Source organism: Suricata suricatta, chromosome 1, assembly GCF_006229205.1.
Source record: "Suricata suricatta isolate VVHF042 chromosome 1, meerkat_22Aug2017_6uvM2_HiC, whole genome shotgun sequence".
In the NCBI taxonomy this organism is placed as follows: domain Eukaryota; kingdom Metazoa; phylum Chordata; class Mammalia; order Carnivora; family Herpestidae; genus Suricata; species Suricata suricatta.
The window spans coordinates 125,003,074-125,009,664 of NC_043700.1; the positions used below are offsets into that span (position 1 = coordinate 125,003,074).

General features: G+C 40.9%; 1 pseudogene; it reads right to left on the bottom strand.

Moving 5' to 3' along the window:
• Window positions 1-833: 833 nt before the first annotated feature.
• LOC115301610 lies at window positions 834-1,713 on the bottom strand (annotated as a pseudogene).
• Between the last annotated feature and the right edge of the window lie 4,878 nt (window positions 1,714-6,591).

The window sequence follows — 6,591 nt, forward strand, 5'->3', positions numbered from 1 at the left end:
GCATTTTAAAGGAGGATCTTTATGCCACACAAAATGGAAGACTCCAAAATTATCCATTAAACTGCTAAAAAATAAACTGAGTGGCAAGAATATAACAGAAGTCCAATTTAGATTCTGAATGATGTCACCGTGTGATTACAGTCAGAGACTCTGCTTGCAGCTAGAACTCTTCGAAGCGGTTTCATCCGGTGCAAGGGCAAAAAAACACAACATGAAAGGAGATAAAGTCCTGAATTACTAGCTTCAACACATCCACCTTCTCTATCCCCAGATGGGGCGTGCGTGCGTGCCCACACAAACACATATACAGACACACACACACACACACACACCAACAGCAGCAACAAACCAGCTACCATGTACTGCAGACTATTTTCCGTGTAAAAGAGGTGATGGTCTGGGGTGGAAACAGGTCATGAAAATCTGTCTCAAGTCCCTTTCAGATGAACTTGTACACCATCAAACAACAAGCCTCTCCTTCATAAGGTAGGAAACTAAAGTTCACTTCTCAGGAAGTCACAATTTCATTCATTTACTGAATGACAATTTGTAAATTATCAACTTCCACTAGCAGTCATTTCTAGATAAAAAAGAAATCTGACATCCCTAGAGGCCACCAAGTTCCTTCGAGTCTACATCTGAGAGGGTCTTGTTTGGAGTTGGGTTTCTTCTGTACCTCTGAAAAAGTAACATTTTAGAGTGGAATCATCTCTAATCTGGAGATCCAACAAGATATTTAGCATTATTGCATCCCAGCAAACATTAAAAGGTACACTAAATTCTCAAGGTAGCTATGCTGCAAAGTAGTTTAAAATGAAATGATTGTACAGCACTCAATTATGCTTGCCTTCCAGTCATAGACCAAGCTTGTGGCCACCAGCAGTGACACTCTTGTCATCCAGCGGAACTGACAGTATCAGTCTGACACCATCAGTCTGACAGCTGGTGTTAGGATCTGAATATGTCCTAAACCTGTCAGGCTGGAGCTATTCACTTTGGTGGAGAAACAGGCGTCAGGGTCAGATCTGATACTTCACTGCTATTGCAAAGCCAATGTTACTAGTTCCTGTTGTCTAGGCAAGATTAACATCGGTCTCCAATTTCCTGTTCACCTTCTGATAACAGGAGCCACTACCCTCTATCCTGTCATTTACATTAGTGTGAAGCTGCAATTCATGAGGCTTGTAGCCAACCACAGAGTTGCTCTGCATCCCTCCAGACTTTGTGGTCTCAGAATTTATCTGGGAGCCAGCCAACCAGCCGCTTTGACAGGGCACCTGAGCACCCCGGACTGAAGGCCATTCCATGTGGAAATCCAGATCTAAGGTTGATGCCTCTTGCTTATACCCTGTCTTGATTTTAAACTATTCCCCCGCCCCCTCTCTGCACCATGCTTAGTGAGAGAATGAATCAAAGGTCAGCTTCAGTCCACATGCAAGCTGATCTTCCACAAATATCTCCATGCCTAGAGTGTTGTCAGTGTTATATTTCTCTGAAGACGTCAGACCATGCTCAGGGCATCCATACTGGGTTTCTAGGCTGACGCTCACTTTAGTGGTTGGTCTCAGTGTTGGCTGAACCTAACCTTGTACATTGCAGTCCATTCTCAGATTTTGTTTTCAAATCAGATTTTATTAAGCCAAATCCATAGCTCTTGGTGAAGACATCTCTGGCAGATTTGCCAAGATGAGCACCCGTGGGAGGTACAGCCATCTCTGGCTCAGGGGCAGTGGCGTCAGGCTGGGCGGTAGCTACCTGCAGGGCCACAGCACAAACCCTAACTCGACTTCTGATCTTTAGGTACTGCTTCCCACCAATCATCGCCCACACACCTGGCCCTGGCACGAATCCAGGCCTTTCCTTGTGCTCTCTCCTTTCTCTGGATTCATCTCCTTATTATTTTTAACTAATGAGTTGCTATTTAGCCTTAAGACACTAATAAAAATTTTCTCTTCTGTGAAGTCTTTTTCAACAACCCCAGACAAAGGTTAGTCACTTCTGCTGCTTTTACATTTGTTTACATTTCACTTGGTACAAAGCCTTGCCTTTTTACCTAACAGGTTGTGCTGGAATTATGTGTTTGTGAATCTTTCCCTCTCAGGAAACTGATCTACTCAATGACAAGGGCTACTTCTAATTCCCTGTTTGCTGGAAACCATGGCCACATTCCTAGCACATCAAAGATGTTTAACAACAGGGTGAAGAGTGGATAAATTAATAAATAAACACCTTAGGTGACATCTGCATTGGTAAAGACAATAAAAGGGTGGCAAGTAGGATACAGCTCCACCATGTACCCATGTGACTTTGGGCAAATTTATTACTTTCTGTGCCTTGGTTTCATCATCTGTAAAATGGTGATAACGGTACCTTTCTAGTTGTGTGAATTAACAGTAAATTTAAAGTTCTTAGAAGAATGCACATACCATTCAATGCATATTAGTTATTGTTGTCGTATTGTTCATGGAGAATCCCTGTAAACTCCAAGAGAGGTAGCGATTACATTTTGACTTAACTTTTAATTCCTAACTGCCACAGTGGTTCATATAGAATAAGGCCTCAATAAAGATTTCTTAAATAAATATGAAAATAATAAATAAGAGAATCAGTCTCACAGAGTTCTCTTCAGATCCTCTGTCTCCCTCTCTCTGCTCCTCCCACTCTCTCAAAAATAAATAAACATTTAAAAAATAATAGTAAGGACTGCCTGAGTGGCTCAGTCACTCAAGTACCCAACTCTTGGTTTTGGCTTAGATCATGAACTCATGGTGTCATGAGTTCAAGCTCTGCATTGGGCTCTGGGCTCCATACTGACAGTGCAGAGCTTGCTTGGGATTCTCTGTCTCTCTATCTCTCTCTGCCTCTCCCCTACTTGCACTGTCTCTGTCTTTCTCAGAATAAATGAATACACTTGATGATGATGAAAATAATAAAGAGAACAAAAGAGAAGAGAGTGCCAAAAAAAACCCTACAAAGGGTAAATAAGGGTGCATTTGGCACAAAGTACAAAGATATTGCCAAGACACCTCGAGTCCTCACTACTGGGATGCATGACAAACTGCACTTGGAGTTTCCTAATCTTTCATTTCACCCTTATAAGAACTTTGACTTTGCCCACCTATCAATCACAGTGTTCTCTCTAAAGACAGTGAGGGGGAAAAGGGATGTTATATACAAGGAGTGATTTAATAATACATTAAGAGCCAGGAAACCCTGTTTTTTCTTTTATAGCCTATGGACTTATGACCTGCTGCTGAAACCACCTTTTCTGATCCCCAGCTTGATCTGTAAAAATCAAACCTTAAATACTTGCATGTTTACTTGCAACCAGACTAGATGATGGTGGCTTCAACAATTGTTTGTCATCTGCTTTGAAAGGAGAGAATCAAAATGAGACTTGTAAGGGGGATGTCTTAGTTCAGGCCACTATAATAAATTACCATTGACTGGGCCATGCATCAACAATGGAGACACATTTCTCACAGTTCTGAAGGCTGGGTATATGAGATCAGGGTTCTAGCAGGGTTGGGTTCCAGTGAAGGTCCTCTTCCAGGCTGCAGATTGTTGACTTTTTGTATCCTTACATGGCAGAAGAAGAGAGGCAGCTCTTCTGGTCTCTTCTTATGTGGGCATTAATCTTATCATGAAGGTTCCACCCTCATGACTTAATTACCTCCCAAAGCCCCCAGCTCCAGATACCATCACATTGTGATTAGAGTTTTAGCATATGAATTAGGGGAGTGGAGCCACAAACATTCTTTTTTAAATTAATTAATTAATTATGAAAGAGAGATAGTACAAGCAGGGGAGAGGGGCAGAGGTAGAGAGAGAATTCCAAGCATCTCCACCCTCAGTGCAGAGCTCTTGGCAGGGGTCAATTCCATGACTTTGAGATCATGACCTGAGGTGGAAACCAAGAGTTGGATGCTCAACTGAGCCCCCCAGGTGCCCTGGAGACACAAACATTCAGCAAGTGATCTGTTTCTTTATGTAGGGGTGGCAAAATTTTATGTCTTCCCATCTTAGGTTTTTAGCTAGGCTTTTTAACAAAAGACAGATTAATGAGAGAAAAGCAAACAATTTAATGTGTGCAGTACACATCACATGGGAGAAACTTATAGAGTAACTCAAATTAGTGGCTTAGAACTCTGGCTTGTGTAGCATCTTCAACAAAGAACAATAAACTTATAGAGAAACGACAGGACAAAGGAAAGTGTTTCCACGCTTCCAAGGTGGCAAACTGAGGGAAGGTAAATATGTGGGAGGAAGCTAATGGAGTAAGGTTTGTTTGTAGATCTCTTTTTCATTGCTCTTGAGCTGATACATCTGTTTCCAGAAAAAGGAAAATTTACATCCAGCCTGTAGGTAGAAAGAGGGCAAGTAGAGAAAAGAGTTTGGTGCTTCTTCATTGCCTTAAGCTCAAAACAATTTTTATGTTAAAGAGGAATCTTTGGGGGTGACATATTCTAGTCTCCTCCATTTACTATCCAAAAAACCCCAAGGAAAAAGAAAATTGAATCAGAAGCATTATGACATGGCATTCCACTAGTTTGAACTCCAAACTATAGAAAAAGAAAGCAAAGAGAGAAGCTATGTAACTGTATGATAAACTCCATGAAGAAATTATTGAAGTATAATTTTCAAAAAGTTAAAAATATGGTTGACTAACAAATATATAATGAATAGACATCAAAGATTTTATTCAACTAATTAATTATGAGGGACCCAGCAAGATGTTAAAGTTGGTTCCAGTTTAATATAGGAATGTTAGAGTAACATTGCTAGGTTAGATACAAAACTGGTTCATGTTCTTCAAGGCAATTAATTGTAACCTTTGTAATTATCTTTTCTACTGGACAGAAATTATTTGCATCTTTATAGGGGGAAAAACCATGTAACTTCACTAAGACTGGACCTTTAATCAGAAATGAACAGTGATTTGAACAAAGTGCATTCCATCTAGATTATTAAATAATCATTGGGTGAGCCTGATAAACAATGGCCTCCCATGACATTGAAAGGAACTGCTACCCTTGTTTTTGCTTTATTTCCAAGTAGGCTTCATGCCCAACATGGAGCCTGAACTCATGACCTGAGATTGAGAGTCCCATACTCTACTGATTGAGTCAGCCAGGCACCCCAATAATGTTTCTTAAGAGGAAGGATTTTCTTTTCTTTTCTTCACTGCTGCATTACTAGCACCCATAACAGTGCTTACAACTAGTAGGCTCTTAAGGAATAGTTGTTGAATGAATGAATGGTTGTGTTTTAAGAAAGATTTTTGTTAATTAGTTGTTTATAACTAATCTAATATCAAAGTGATATTAGAAATTATTGTAGGTAGTTCTCTGTTCAGACATATCTTTCCAAACAACCTGCAGTGTAACCATGAAAGCCTGGTGAACAAGGGCAGGAATGTTTTTATGAGGAATGCATTCATCTATTCAAAATAGAGAGCCAGAGCCACATCTTCCCTTCACCCCCACAGTTACATCCCTTTGATTCCATGAACTGTTCCTACCTCAGGACTTGTTCTCCCTCAAGTCTCTATTGCTGGGCAGTGGTATTAGGAATTCCTAGCAGCAGTGCGGGATGCTTTGAGCAGGCTGGAGTTAAAAGAAAGAAGAAGCAGGGAGTTGATGGTTTCAGGTTGGAGATGAAGTGCTCTGGGGTTTGGAACGATGGTGGTATAACCCCCAGGATTCTCTCTGTCTGAGGTTTTTACCACCTTTCTTTTATTCTATAACATAAGATGAACTTGCCTACTTCCCTTTTCTAGTCACCACCTTGTGTTCTGACTAAAGTCTCTCTTCTCTATAAGCCACTGGAGGACAGAATGAAGTCTTACAGCTTTGCCTGTCCCTGACACATACAGTCTATGGAGGACTTTTAAAAAGGTGCATATGCAGATTGAGTGTAATCGTTTTGTGGATTTGTTGCAGTGATGAGAGTAGACAGATCTTTTCTACCCAAGGTATTTCATCCGAAGGACATTCTATTGATATGCATTAAGTTCACCTGCATATAACAGAAAGCCTGAAATGATAGTGGCTTATTCAGGAGAGAAGTTCATTTCTCTTGTGCATCAAAGAAGTCTGGAGGTAGGCAGTGCCTATGTGGAGGCTCCACAGTCATGAGAGAGCCAGGCATTTTCTATCCTTTCTGCCTCACCAACCTAGCACATGAATACCAACCTTAAAATCACCTAGGTATCCAAGTGGTGGACAATACCTAACCACAGATTTTCCTGGGATTACCCAAAGGATGGAAGGTAGTAAGTAAACCGCTGTAGGGCCAGGGGCATCTTACTCTATATAGGAATCTTATCCTTCTTTTTCTTTAAACCCTCCAAGACTGGCTACTAAAGACCAATCTGAGCCACCAGGCAAGCAAACAGTCAAGGAATGTTGGCTGTGAGCTGGAGAAGGAAGGAGGAAGAAAGGAAGCAAAATTCTAAGAAGCAGCAGAAATAACCCAAAACATCAGAGACACTGTTTTTGGAGGCTATGTGGGTGTAACAGCTGTACATAAATTTGCCATTTGCCTCTTTAGTGCTGTATCAGTCAGAATCTCAACAGAAAACTGGGTTTC